We start from the raw sequence: 14,152 nt of genomic DNA, 5'->3' as shown, positions 1-14,152 counted from the left end.
TGAGTGGGCACGAGCACAGGAAGCTGAGTCTGCTTCTTATCACTTCCTGGGTCATCCAGGAGGAGGAGGAGGAGGAAGAGGCGGAGGAAGAGGTGTTCCCCTCAGAGCTCTCTGCCTGTAGAAGCCCAGCCCTCGGAAGTGAGACTCACTGCCCAGTATCATCTCCTAACGCCCCAGGTTGGGCCGGGGGCTCCAGACTGGAGATGTTCCAGACAGAGCCATCACCACGCCCCCAAGGGAGGCCACGCCGTCTCCTCAGGATGCTGGGACCCCAACACCACTGAGGACATCAGCTCGAGAGGATGATTAGCAATTAGGATTTAATGGCTGGTGCTCTCTTTGGTGGGATTTTCTGAAAATTTCCTGTCAGCTTCAGACAGGAGCCCTGGGCCCCTTCGCCAAATATCTGCCTCTCAGCCTCTCTCCGCCCCTCACCACACCACCTGCTCTCTCCCAGTGGTGGCCCTGCCCTCTGCCTCCCCATAGCAGGACAATATTATTTATAACAGACAGCGCAGGGGCAATAGGCCAGATTAATGTTCCCTTGAGGAACCAAACACACATCATGAAAACTTATGGCTCAGGAATCAGCGCGAACTCCACGAATTCATAAATATTTAGTGCCCCCACCTTCAAGTACCCCAGGCTCCCAGGAGGAGGCTCATGGCCTTCCAGAGGAAGGTGGACAGGGTCTCCTCAGGCCGCCCTGCTCCCAGCCCCTTTCTCTTCCCAGGCCCTCCTCAGCCAGGCACTGTCTCAGCTTCCTGGAGACCCTGGCAGGTTTTATTTTGTCTGACTGGAGGCTGGCCAAGAGTGTGCGCAGGGTGGTGTCCCTGCTGAGGAGATCTTGAACTCAACATGGCTCCTGGGCTGCTCATTCAGTCAGCCCCTCAGAACCCCCAGGCCCGGCCACACAGAGAGGTGCTGACGGAGACTAGCAGGGGCCCCCAGCTGGTGACCGCGCTGAACAGGGCAGGAGGAAGAGAGAAAGAGGCCCTGCTGCTGGGTCTCTATCTACGCCCACCCGTTCTCCATCTTGGCAGGAGGTCTGGGCTCTCCAGATCGAGTCACCAGGCTCCTTGGTCTGTTGGTCTCCTCTGGATCCAGCAGGAGAGGAGCCCATGCATCTGACTAGGTCTGCATCTTCCATGAGCTTCCTGCTTGTACCCGAGCTCTTCTGTCACTGTGGTCCCCAGTAATGCTCTCTCCCTGCCCCTTCAGGACAGGGTGGGGGGCAGCTTCCACCTTTGCTGGTCTCTGGGCCCCAGCACTGCCCTATGCTTCCTGGCCAGGACCTCCCACTTGCTGTCCTCCCTGGCCTCATGGTTCCTCGGAGACGAGGGAGAGGGTAAACATGGAAGCGGGTGGAGATGCTGGCTTTGGGAATTGGGGGGTGTAGCCATGAGTCGTAGCTACGTCACTGGACAGTTGTGAGAACCTGGGTCCAACCCTTAAACTCTCTGAGCTTTGGCTTCCTCATCTGTGACACAGAGACAAGGAGAGCAGCTTCCTCATGAGTTAGGAGGTGTGCGTGGGTGAGGCTGCGGGGGGTACAAAGCCAGAGAACACCAGCCACCCTTGGGGCCCCCAGAGTCTCCCCCATACTCACTTGCAATCAGTTCGTCTTTCCACTGTGGGCCCCAGGGGTCTCAGGATCCCAGCCCCTCCCCACCCAGACCTCAAAGCCACAAAGAAAGAAATGACTGTCGTGGTTCCTGATGGTGTCCTCAGACACAACTGATTCACCCTCACCCCCAGAAATAGAACCAACCCCATGGGGACCTCCCCTGCCTCGCTCAGGGAGCTCGCTGGATGACAGGAAGGTGGCTTGAAAGGGGTCTGTCTATCTGCTCTGGCGAGCGGCCCTTCTCCCCACATCTGCTGTGGTCAGTCCCTGGGAAGCCTAAAAATACTCCGAAGAGCTGCTCTGTGGACGCCACGCGCAGGTCCTGAGCAGTGACCACGGCAGGGAGCCAGCACAGCACTGGAGACTGAAGATTCTGCCAGGCCACTGAAGTGTTTTGTGATGGAGGAGCATGAGTCAGATTCGCACTGGGAATAGATCCCCCCGGCTGTCGCCTAGAGAGCCGGCGGCTGCAGCTGGAATGGACAAGGAGGCCCGAGGGAGCTTACAGCATTCAAGGGGGACAAGGTGTCCGCATGGACCAGTGATGGAGATGGGAGAGGAATGGAGACAGTGTCCGAGCTGGAGATGGTGGGCTGTGTGGACTTGAGAGGTACGGACGCTAAGTCGCGGGGACTTGGCATTTAAACATGGAAGCCCATGGGAGAACACAACGTGGAAAGGGACTCTTGGGTCTCTGGACTGTGTGAGTAGGTGGGCAATGTCATTCAGTGAGAGACAGGAGCCCAGAAATAGGGCTTTAGAGACCGGAGTGGAAGGAGAAAGGTCACAGCTTTGGTTTTCAGTGTAATATATTTGAGGTGATGTTGAGATATTATTGAGAAGCTACCAAGTAGTCTGTGAAACTCATGAACTCAAAGCTCAAAAAAAAAAAAAAAAAAACAAGGAAGTCACCTCCATTGAAGGGAAAGTTCAAGGGAAGGGGTGGATGAGTTCTGCTGAAGATATAGGCCCAGGGTCTGAGAAACCCAAAATGAGGTCCAGCAAGGGGAGAAAAAGTTGCATAGGATCCAAGGAAGCAGTGACGCAGGGGGAGGAAGGGAATCAGGGAAGCATCGTGTCCTCAAGCCAAGAGGATCTTACAAAGGGTATGGAATAACCAGCAAGGTTGAGGCAGATGAGGGCTAGGAGCGCCCAGGAGACAGAGCAAGACAGAGGCCATTGGAACCTTGTTAAGGGCTGCTTGGTTAGACTGGTAGGGCAGGAAACCACCTTCAACAAAAATGTTCTCATCCCCTATTCCCTGCTATGCTCTGCTAGGCACAAAGTGCACTGTGGTACCCAGCAGAGCTGCTCACCAAACCTTTGTGGGTTCCCACCTCCTGTGCACATGGTAGACCCACACTGCCTAGTGTCTTCATAGCTGGTGAAGCCATTGACTAGTTCTGGGCAATGGGTTGAACACAACTAACAGAAATCACTTCCTTCAGGCTGAGCATCGAATTGCAGGCACAAGGCCACCCCAGGGTTCTGCTTCCCTCTGATGTGGGCAATGCCAAGGGTCAAGATGGCAGCTGCTATTCCAGCCCGAGCCCCAGTGCGTGTGACGAGCAGAGGCTCTTTGCTGTCTTCCTTTGGTGGTTCCTTGGTATTCTGCTGCAGTAGCCCCTGTCCAGCTCCACATTCTGTCGGCAGACATGTCTTAACATCTGCACACACAAAATAAATAAGCTTCATCTACTGAGTGAAGTTGGATTTCACAGCTGAGAAGGGTTTATACCGTACCAGCAAGCCGCGTCCTCTTCCAGGGCATCCTTGGTCTAGCAGGGTACAGTCCAGACGGTTTGAACATCAGTAACAGGGGATGTGCCTCACAGAGGCATGGCTGATAAGAGAAAGGATGCAACGAAAACAAGAGGCAGTAAGAAGAAAGATCACTGACGAGCCTGCCTAGGAGTTTCCATGCTGAAATATGCTTCCTGTGGCCAAGAAAGGAACTGTTCCTCAGGAGGCAGAGAAATTGGAAGAATGTAGGCCTTGTTTGCTGAGTCTGCTGGGTTCCAACCACATCTTTTCCATTTATTTTCTCTCTAATGTTGGTCAAAGGGTGTGTGATCTCTCTAACCTGTGGCCCAGGCCCTATCATCTTCCTGCTTAAAACCTTCCCATGGCGCAAGCTCCTAAGGCCAAGCCACCCCTCTCTATGCTTGCTCATGCTGCCCCTCCAGCACATCCTGCTCCCCACCCCACCCCACCCCAGGCTGGACAGGCTCTTGCTCAGATTCCTGTCATGGCTTCTTCATGTGCGCCTCACATATTTCTGGTGGGCGCCATGATGGATGGAACCCATGTGTGACGTAACAGGGACCCCACCAGACCATGCCTTCCCACACTCTCCCTGCCCTGCCTAGGGAATGCTCCTAGGGACTTCCCAACACAATAGAAAGAAAGAATGAAGGGGGCAAGGGAAAGATTCCAGGCAGGGCTCACCCACTTTCTCTGCAAAATGGGGCCAGTACTTCTCTGCCAAGATCAGCGTGAAAGTGAGACGATAAATATAAAGTGCAATGGCGGGGGCAGAGGAGGCACAGAGAGGCACTTCTTAAATAGCTGTAAAGGAAATTAAGGCACGGAAGAGGGAGTGGATAAGAATAGAAGAGGAAGGATAAATCAGAGAAGAAGGATATTAGGAGCAGAAAGGGAAAGACAATTCTCAATGAGCATCTATCATGTATCAGGCAGTGTTCTGGGCCCCAGGAATATGCCAGACACACTGCAAAGCTCGCAAACCACAGGGAAGAGCGAGAGCTTTCTTAACTCACAGATTGGATCTAGGCACCGCCCTCCCTGGCCTTGTGGGGCTGGCGAGAGCTGATGGGCCCCGCAAGCTGGTACAGCGAGCCAGGCTTTGCCAAGGGAATTGTGGGGACCACAGAGGCAGAAGTGGGCTGCTCACGAGGGCCCCCTCGGGCCTCCTCCTGTCCACTGAAAGATAGGCAGTCTCCCCCTTGCTGCCTCGGGAGGGGAGAAGGTGCCCAGCTCCGCCTGTGGGAAGCTCATGGGGCTCCAGCGGCCGGAGTCTCCACCCTCCTGCAGAGGCCCCCAGCTGTGGCTGCACCTCTGAAACAGAGGGTGGGAACAGAGGAGGGTTGAGGTCGGAGGCCCTCGGCCCAGAGCCACAGGGTTTCAGCGAAGAGGAAGCCGGCCAAGGAGTCCAAAATAGAGAAAGAGGAAGAAGGCCAAGCAGCCCATCTCTCCGGCTCGCCCCACACCCCTGCAAAGTGCTGGGAGTGAGTCAGCTTCTCTCCGCTGCTTTCTCTCCCAGCGGTGGCAGCAGGGTTGGGGGTGAGTAAGCCGTGGGTTCCCCAGTGTGGTCTCGGTCAAGGTCACTGCATGCTTGTTTGGTTCGGTCCTCCAGGCCTCCCTTTGCTGAGTTCCGCGTCATCTCTCATCCTCCAGGCCCCGCCCTGGCATCCCCCTCCTGACTCTTCCCTTCTGTGACAACAGGCCCAGGCCCAGCCCCCTCCCAGCCAGCCCCACCAGCCCCCAACTGGAGCACAGGGCGCAGTCCACAACCGCGTCTTGCAACATGATTCACTTTGTCTCTGAACGGATTGATGCAATTGTGGGTGAGGAGTCATTTCTACAGATGGGGAAACCGCAGCCGGCCGGCAGGGGGTGGGAAGGGACCCACCCTGAGACAGGCACTGCCAAGAGCCCTCAGGCTTCCCAGAGCCGCCCAGCCACACAGGGGCTGGGGGAGGGCACAGCTGTCCACCTGCAGGGATACAGCCCAATGAAGGTGGCAGGGGAGGCGGGGCTCCTGGCGAGGAAGCGCCCAGTACAATGACACCTACTTTTGCAGGCCCCGGGGCTCCAGTGTGGGTACTGATGCTTCTCCCTGCACAGTGTGGGCGGGGGTGGGGGGAGGGTGTCCTTGGAGGAGCAGGGCAACCAGGGGCGGCTTTCTGTGGGTGCAAGTCTAGTGTGTGGACCAAACATTGGTCACTGCGTGGCACCAGAAGCAGCTATGGCTGCCCAAGGATGGGTTTCCCAGGCTGAGCAGGTGCCCAGGAAATACAGCAAACTGAATGGAAGATGCCAGGTCCTGGGTCAACTGGAATCCCCAGCATTTGGTGCCTGATCTATGCCCCACTTGAAACACCTCACTCAGTCCCTACCAGCGGGCCCTGAACTTACACCCAATGGCTTCGTGAGTCCAAGCCATGCAGTCCCTTTTCTGGGTGACCCCCTCCCTCCTCTGAGTCCTGGCTCACTGGTCCTGGGCTTGGCAGGGGACCATGTGGTGCCTCATGACAACTCCACTACTGTGTTGTTTGTGTGTCTTTTCATCCTCTGTCTCCTTTCTCACTGGCAGCGGCCCTGAACAATGGGTTGGCCTAGAGAAGTCATTCTTGACCAACAGGCACTTCTCAACCCAGCAGGTCATGCCCCACCCCTGTACTGGCAGCATTGCTACCCTATGCCTCTGGAGAAGAAATCAAAGCTTTGGAGGTCACCTAACACATTGAGGACACTAGGAAGATGCAGATTTGAACTGGGACCCCAACCCTCTTCCAACTCCCGAGTTCCTGCCAGACCCCAGCCACCTAACCCAACCTCCTTCACGGGGCCTCCTAGCAAAGGGCCAGAGAGATGCCGAGCCCTCCAGGATGAACCAAGCAAGATATACAAGAGAAGACCACTGCCCTCCCAGATCTGCAGGTCACAGACTCACAGCTCCGGGATCTAAAGTGTGCCTCTGCTCTATCCTCACGTTTGAAGAAGTAGAGCACATAAAAGAGACATTAATATGCAAGGCTGACCCCTGGTGACCATAACCTTGAATAGCACGGCCAACCAAGTAGGCCTGGGAGGTCAAGAAGATTAGTGCTCATCTTAACTGCCCAGTGCTGACAGAGCTTAGAGACTGGACCACGCCCTCCAGTCCAGATGTGTCAGGAGCCCCAGACCATAGGGACTTAGGGGTCAAAGCTCTCCCATGGCCAGCTCACGCTGTACGATCATGTTTCATGAGTCCCACAGGCCCTAGGAGCCAGATGGTGTCAGAGCCTGGGGCAGAAAGGACCTCCCAAGAGCAGTGACAGAATCAATAATTTTCTCACTTCAAATACCTTCCCTTCCAATTTTCCTAAAACCCCACCCTCTATGTCACTAATGGGCAGAGAAGAAATGGGGGAACCTGGTCTCCAGGATGCCCCTCTTAAACTAATGGGTTGATTCAAAATAAAATATTTAATGAATGTATTTAAAATAAATGCATTCATTCAAACATAAATAATCTATTTAAGACAAATAAGCTTAGTGGAACAAAAATACCTGGAAGATAGCTTTCCAACTTCCCCCAATAGCTCAAAGCACCAGAGAGCTGACCTGAGAAACTATGATAATTAGTGTTTATAGTTGATGCCCCCCACAAGAGCCTCACGCATTCATGGGAGGGTTGTGGAAGGTGATGGATTATGGGGCTCATAGCTGACTCGCTGTTAGGAGGTGGGGCCTGATTGGAAGAGGGGGGACATGATTGAAAGAGGCGGAGCCTGATTGGAAGAGGCTGTCACTGGGGGCGTGTCCTGGGAGAGTTTATCTCCCTCCCAGTCCTCCCTTCTCCCTCTGCTTCCTATCCACCGTGCTGTGAGCAGCTTTCTTCTGCCCTACCCCCTCCACCAGGCTGACTCTGCCTTGGAGATGGCCAACTATGGACGGAAACTTCCGCAAACCAAACCATGAGCCAAAATGCGCTTCTCCTCCTTTAAATTGCAGGTATCAGGTATTTTGTCCCAGGAACGAGGAAAGTGGCTGTGACACTGGGTCCAGAAAGGATGGACGAAACTAGGGCTGCCAGATTTAGCAAATAACAACACAGGGTGCACAGCTGCATTTGAATTTCAGATCAACGATGCATCCACCATTCAGGACGTGGTTATGCTAAGAAAGGATTTGCCATTTATCCAAAATGCAGGTGTATTTTATCTGACAGTCCCGGGCTAGATGCCAGTGGGGGACAGGAGTGTTGGGCAGCTGGTTTAGGGGCTCTGGGAGGAGCCGGAAGGCCTGCTGACGGGGCAAGGGTGAGAGCGAAAGAGGGAGAAGATGCAGTAGACCCAGGCAGGAAGACAGGACCCACCGCAGGCTGTGAGCAGCACAGTGGCCTTGGTGGTGCGTGCCTGTTCTTAAGGGATTATTGTGACAAACACACAGGGAGTATGCTGAATCAAGGAGAAGGCAGCGGGGATGTGGCAAGCCCCACTGGTCAGGAAGGGACGGCAGGGATGCCTGTGGCCGAGACGGTGGCCTGCATGGGGCATTGCGTGCGGAAGCGGGAGAAAGTGGTGGATGTCGCCTGAAGTGGGGGCTGGCTAGAGCTGCCTCTGAATCTCACTTCCTCTCACCTTCCTCTTCCCAGCTCTGCCTCTCAGACACATGCCCTGGTCCCCGCCCCCAAGCCCTGACTTCCCCTCTTTCCTCCCTCCCTCTGTGTCCTCCTCACCCCAGTGAGGAGTAGGTCAGACAGGGAAGGGGAAGGAAAGTCATTTTGCTGTTTTTCCTCACCCACTGCCAGGCCTGCAATATCCCCAACACACCCACTCACTGCCAATGTCCAGCGTTCCAGAGAAGCCTTCTCCTTTGCCCCACAGGACTGAGTGTCCCAGTGGGGAGCAGCCCTCAGTGTCCATATCTCGTACTTCAGATGGGCTCAGAACCAGCTCAGCCACTTGGCTGCCGGCCCCCATCACTGGAAACACTTCCGGTACCCAGCTCCATCACCAGGAACACTTCCCGTATCCAGCCCCATCACCAGAAATGCTTCCGGTATCCAGCCTCTGTTCCCTGCTGCATCTCAAACCAGTTTCCCCTGAGCCAAATCTTAGGAGGAGACGAGAAAGCTGGTTCTCCTGCTCCCGCTGTAGCTCTCAAGCTTGTCCATAGGCTGTGGTGGGGGTGGACAGTGGGAGTCAGGATGGGTCCCAGAGTCTATCCTGCTCCAGCTGGACAACTTCTGCTTAGACACACTTTGTAAATGGAGGTTTTCATCTAATTCTTCTTTTTCTTTAAGTGATCCACTGGTGAAAACATTCACCTATGTATATTTGAATACAGACCTCAGTTGGATCTGGGAGGAGTCTAACAGACTTCGCATCACCTGGAGCCTGCTGCCACAGCCTCCAACCCCTCCCGCCTTCCTCCCTGGTTTTACATAGTGGGGCAGACAGAGGCTCTCTGCAAGGTCTCTATCAGAATCTTCCAGCAGCTCCCTGCCACTGCCCTGGGGTGCCCACTAGATGCCCCATCCTACAGATGAGATCATGGAGGCCTGAAAGCTGCTAACACTGGACCAGATCCTCAGGGTCTAACTCTGGATGCTGGCTCAGATGGGCTCCCACTGCACCCCCTGCCCTGGCTGCCCACTGGAATGTGAGTCTGGGCACCAGGGTCCACATCTGCACAAAGCCCTACTCCTGAGAGTCAGGAGTTTGTTGCAGAGCTTCGAGCTTCTCCGCCCCTGCTCTGATCAGCGCAGCCACGGCTACCCTGCAGGGAATGAGGGAGGTTTCCGGCGCTCAGGGGCCTGACGCCTGCCACCTGCCACAGGTCAGGACAGAGACGTCTACTGCAGTGGACAGACCGCTGTCCTCCACCGCCCACAGACACATGCTAGAAGCCAGCCCTGCCCACAGCAGCCTACAAAGCATACGTGCCGCGTCCCATGTCCTCCCCAGGGTCCCCAGGGCCATCCAGCCCAGCGGCTCTCACCCTTCACTGAGCTCAGCCAGCACCCACAGAGGGCTGCTGGCCTGGGGTGAGGCCTGGGCCTCTCAGGGTTGAAAAGCCTGGGCAGCCAGGCTTGAGAAACCCCATCGGATCCAACCCCTCCAGGGGCGAACCATCGCACCCAGAACCGTGCTGCACACCACGCGGCGAGCGGCTCTCCTCTCCCGGGTCCCTCTGGCCTGCTGCTTCTCCCTTGGAGCCGGTGACTCTGGACTGGAACGTGAGCCAAAACCTCACTTTCAGGTGCAGGTGTACAAAGAAAGTGACTAAGGCACAAGCACCTCAGAAAGAACAGCAGACTATCCACGCGGCAGGCTGCAGAGCTTCGCTTCTCCAGAGTAATCAGAGAAAGAAGTTTCTCAGCCACTTGGCGTGACTGTCATGGCTAAGGAGGTAGCTGGGAGGGAGTGGCAGTGGTGACCAGTGGCACTGGGGGAGGCAGAAGGAGGGGTGGGGGCCTAACAGCACCCCAGTGCAGGACACGCAGGTCACTCTCATCACAGCCCTGCTTCACGTGCTCCCTGGAAGGGAGGGGCAGGGAGAGTCACCTGACTCCAGGTGCTGGGAAGCCTGGCTTCAGACACAGAGCAGGACAGTCAGGGCTGGGAGGTAGCGTCCACCCCCCCCCCCAGTGAGTCAGAACCCAGCCCGGAGCCCTCCGCACGCAGGGGCACCCTCCTCCGGCTGCTCAGCCCGGTGCCCGCGTGGACACGTCCTCACACCCTCACGCTGTCCTCGCGCTGCTCCTGCCCTCTGGCCGCTGCAGCAACCGCTCACCCTGGCCGAGCAGCCCCTCCTAGCACAGCCCGCCTGGCCAGCCCAGCCTGTAATTGCACTAACTGGCCCCTGGGGAAGCTGGGGAGCCTGCTCTTTGTCCACATGAGTCAGGTTTCCAGAGCAGAAACCTCAGGCGGAGCCACATCGCATGGCCCGGCCTCGTCACTGCTCCCCACAGACCACTTCCTGCCGGGTGCTGGCACCGCCGGCCTGAGGCTCGTGGCAGCTGCAAAACCTGGCTCCACCGGCCCCCGCCTGCCCACAGGCTGGGCATCGAGGGCGCTGCCTGCCCTTGTGGAGGAGCCAGGGGAAGTCGAGGAAGAGCCAGGCTTGGGTATTCATCCGTCCTCGGTCACTGCCTGTAATTTGGTTGTCCTCTGGTCCTCCACGTCTGCCCACAACGGGGCAAGGAATGCAGACACTGGGCTCTCAGCCTCCCACCTCGCCCTGTCCACCCTGGCTGGGCCAGGCTGTGTCTGTCCCTCCACAAGAGGCCGGGGAGCCCAGACAGAGCACTGGCTCTGGAGTCAGAGACCCTGGACTTGAGTCCCAGCTTCCCTGTTGCCTCACTGTGGTCCGGATTGAATGCATGTACCTTCACAAGCCTCCACTTCCCCAGCTGTAAAATGGACAGCATACAGGGTCAGAAGAGCCCCAAAGTGGGAGTCAAGAGACTTTGGACACAGTTCCAGCACTGCCTCTAACTTGCCGTGTGGCCCTACGGAGCTGGGCCGCACCTCCGGCCCTCTGTGTCCTCATGCTGACAGGTGAGGAGGGGAGCAGATGGTTTCAAGGTCTCCCCAGCCAGGATGAGCCAGGGTGGGGCTTGGAGGAAGGGACTGGAATGGTGGGCAGGATGTGGCTGTGACCATCAGGACACGGCCCCTCCCCGGCCACGCTCCAGGTTCCGGTCGTCACTCCCAACCAAAGGGTGAGTGCCAAGAGCTCCCAGGAAAACTAAGGCCCACGTCTGCCTTCTGGCAGTTCCTGCTGGCAAAGCCCAGGCCCATACTGATGAGCAGTAGTGTCTGCACCCAGCAGCGCTCATTTGCCTCTTACCTGGGGCGGTGCCGTTGGTCAAGCCCATGGCGAGCATTATCTCACTTAATCCTCTGACAGCCCAGGGTGAGGCCATTAGCGTGCTTATCCTGATTCCACGGGAGCAGGAAATGAAATGCAGAGAGGGTGCAGCTGCTGGCTCTGGGTTGGACAGAGTCCCCGGGGAGCCAGGGGGTGGAGAAGAGCACCCTTGTTTCTGTTGCGGGAGCCGGGGACGTTTCCCAGAGGTGGGGACAGGGAATCAGGTGATGATGACAGCGCTGGCTGTCATTCATGGAGCCTTGGCTGATGTCCAGGTGTTCAGGTGAGAGGCTCAGCACTCCTCGCTTCACCCCTGGGCCTGGCAGTGGCCGATCTTGTTTTCCTGTGGTGGCCCAGAGCAGGAGTGCCGGGGAGAGGAGGGCAGAGAGGGAGCAGCTCGGAGCCTGCAGTGCCCGGAAGCAGCAGGGGTGGCCGAGCGGAGCCACAGGTGCTGGGGATAGAAGCAGGCAGGGACTATTTCATGATCCCCAAAACACACAGACCTTGGAAGACAGGACCTGGGCCCCAGCCTGGCAGGAAGCCTTGGTGCTCCACCTCGGAGTTCCCCTTGGGCTCAGGCCCCGGGGAGGTGGCCTGTTAGTCACCCGGTGACTGATGCATGCAGATTCCCAGTGAGCAGCCGATCACGGGGCCCTCATCCCCCCACACCCAGGAAGGTAGCAAAGGTAAGGAAGATGGGCCTGGAATCTGTGGCTTCTGGGGTCACGAGGAAGCCTCCTGTTTTTTCCCCAAACTGGTAGGGCAAAATACCCACAGGACTCATTTTTTGAAGACACAGAATAAACAAGGTCAGAGAGAAGATTAGGTCTTTGTTTCCCTGGATTCAAGGCAGTTGGCAAAGTAGGGTTAGAAATAAGGAAACTTGGGGTGGGCAAATAGAAAATTAGGGGCAGATTTATTTCACGGTCTTGCTGGGCAGTGGAATCCTATGCATGAAGTGTAGGATTAGGGGAGATTAATTTCCCCTCTTGCCAGGCTGGAGGGAGTAGCCTTCGGGGAACTCAGGGGAATGCTGCACTTTTGGGGCACAGGGAGGCAGGCTTCAGTGGGGAAGAGCAAGTCCCCAGAGGCTGCCAGCCCTACCTGTTCACCTCTCTGCTAGCCAGGGCCACCACACCATGGCCATCTGTGTGGCTCTCCATGCCACACAGGCCCCTGGTCACAAGCCCTCCCATCCCCATGCAATTCACTTTCACCTGCCCAATGGGATGCACCTCAGGGTGGGCTTTGAGAGGGTCCCTGGGCCTGGGGTGGCGGCCTGGCTGCTGCAGGCCAGGTGGGGAGGGAGTCAGGCTATGGCCTTTGAAGGCAAAGGGACAAAGGGACCACGCGCCCAAGCAGTCACTGCGGCAGTGGGCAAACCTCAGATGGCAGGCTGCCCCCATATCCCTGACCCCATGGTGAGGAAACAGGACCAGAGGAGGCTGGGCCAGGCTCCAGCTGAAGCCAAGCCACCCACTGTGTGGGGAGGGCAGCAAAGGTATAAGGAGATTCCTGGCTGGGGGCAGGGGCTCAAGAGGAACAGTGTCTAGTTTTCTCTTGGGGTGGCAAAGAGCCTTCAACTTACATGGTGATGCCAGCCAGCTGGTAGCAGCTGTAGAAAGAACTCAACAATTCAACAATTGATTAACAATGTCTGCTCTGGGTGCAGCCTTAGGTAGCAGCAGATTGCAACTTGTTAACCACTGCTCTTAACTCCTGGCATGACATTAAATACCCACCCTGCTGGGCCCCAGGTGTTTAAAGTTCTCAGGTCATAGACTCAATGACAAAATGCTGTTAACATGCTTCTTTCTATTGCCTCTGGAGTCTTCTGTCTCTGGAAAACTTTTTCATTTTTCTTTGCAATACTGGTGAAATGAACCCAGGGCCTTTGCCTGAGCTACTTCCCCAGCCTCCTTTAAATTGTTTTTTTTTTTTATTTTTTAAAAACAGTCTCATTAAGTCACTAAGCTGCCCAGGCTGGGCTGCAACTTGAGATCCTCCTGCCTCAGCCCCCTTGAGTGCTGGGATTCCAGGTGTGCACCACCACACCCCACTCTAGTGGAGTCTTTAGCCATCTAAATTCTTTCCTGGCATGAGCTCCCCTAACCCCTACCATGACTTGACGAGTTCATGCCTTCCCCTTCTGCATTTATAATCAACAGCACCACCGGTGCTAAGTGAATCCAGGCCGGCATGGCAGCAAATTCATTACAGGCGCTCTTCCATAACCTTCAGAACACTCTGCCTGTGTTCCAAAGCCGTCCCCCCTTGACAGCCATGGATCTGAGGCTGAACGATGTTGGGAACCTGCCCCACATCTCCCAGCTGGGCTGTGATGGGCTGGAGATCTGAACCCGGCTTCTCTGACTGCAGCCCCCAGATTGTACTTGTTAGTCTATAATCTGGGCCTGCCTTCTCTCCCCAGAGCGTGCTGAGTTGTGATTTGTCATCCACATGTCTGTGTCCCTGCCTAGATGCCAGGGCCTTTATCTCACAGCCTCAGCAGCCAGCCCGGGGCCTGGCGTACAGCAGGCACTTGATTAACACTGCCTGTGCTCTACTGGGCCCAGTGCAAAGAGCTCCGGTTCTGTCCTTGCCTCACGTGCCGTCCAGGGCTCCCCTCAGCCCTGTGTGTCTCAGCCAGGCCAGGAGAGCTGCCTGTGCCTGGTGGGTGGAGCATTAGTGGGTTATGTCCCTGGGCGAAGAGTGAGTCTTTTCTGTGTGGGTGATTTATCTCCCCCGAGAGCAGAACATACATCTTCCCTTTACTCTTCCCCTCCCCTCCCCCTCCCCTTCCCTTCCCTTCCCTTCCCTTCCCTTTCCTTCCTTGCCCTTCTTTACCCTTCTTCTGTGCGTCTGCAGCTTACTTAATGAGTGTCTGTGAATCAGGCACGCCTGGATCCCCTGGGA

The 14,152-nt window shown here is 56.3% G+C and overlaps 1 long non-coding RNA gene across 1 annotated transcript; it reads right to left on the bottom strand.

Annotated features, from left to right (window-relative positions):
* Window positions 1-729: 729 nt before the first annotated feature.
* Window positions 730-11,834, bottom strand: LOC106149564. The gene is made up of 3 exons (XR_001235832.1): window positions 11,216-11,834; window positions 3,371-3,470; window positions 730-3,294 (listed from the first exon to the last, which is right to left on the bottom strand). It is a non-coding gene; the product is annotated as an uncharacterized LOC106149564 (long non-coding RNA).
* Between the last annotated feature and the right edge of the window lie 2,318 nt (window positions 11,835-14,152).

Source organism: Chinchilla lanigera, unplaced genomic scaffold (genome assembly GCF_000276665.1).
Source record: "Chinchilla lanigera isolate Chin_1 unplaced genomic scaffold, ChiLan1.0 scaffold00049, whole genome shotgun sequence".
Taxonomy (NCBI): Eukaryota; Metazoa; Chordata; class Mammalia; order Rodentia; family Chinchillidae; genus Chinchilla; species Chinchilla lanigera.
The sequence above is the reverse complement of the archived record's forward strand: the minus strand, read 5'-3'. Positions and strand labels throughout refer to the sequence as shown.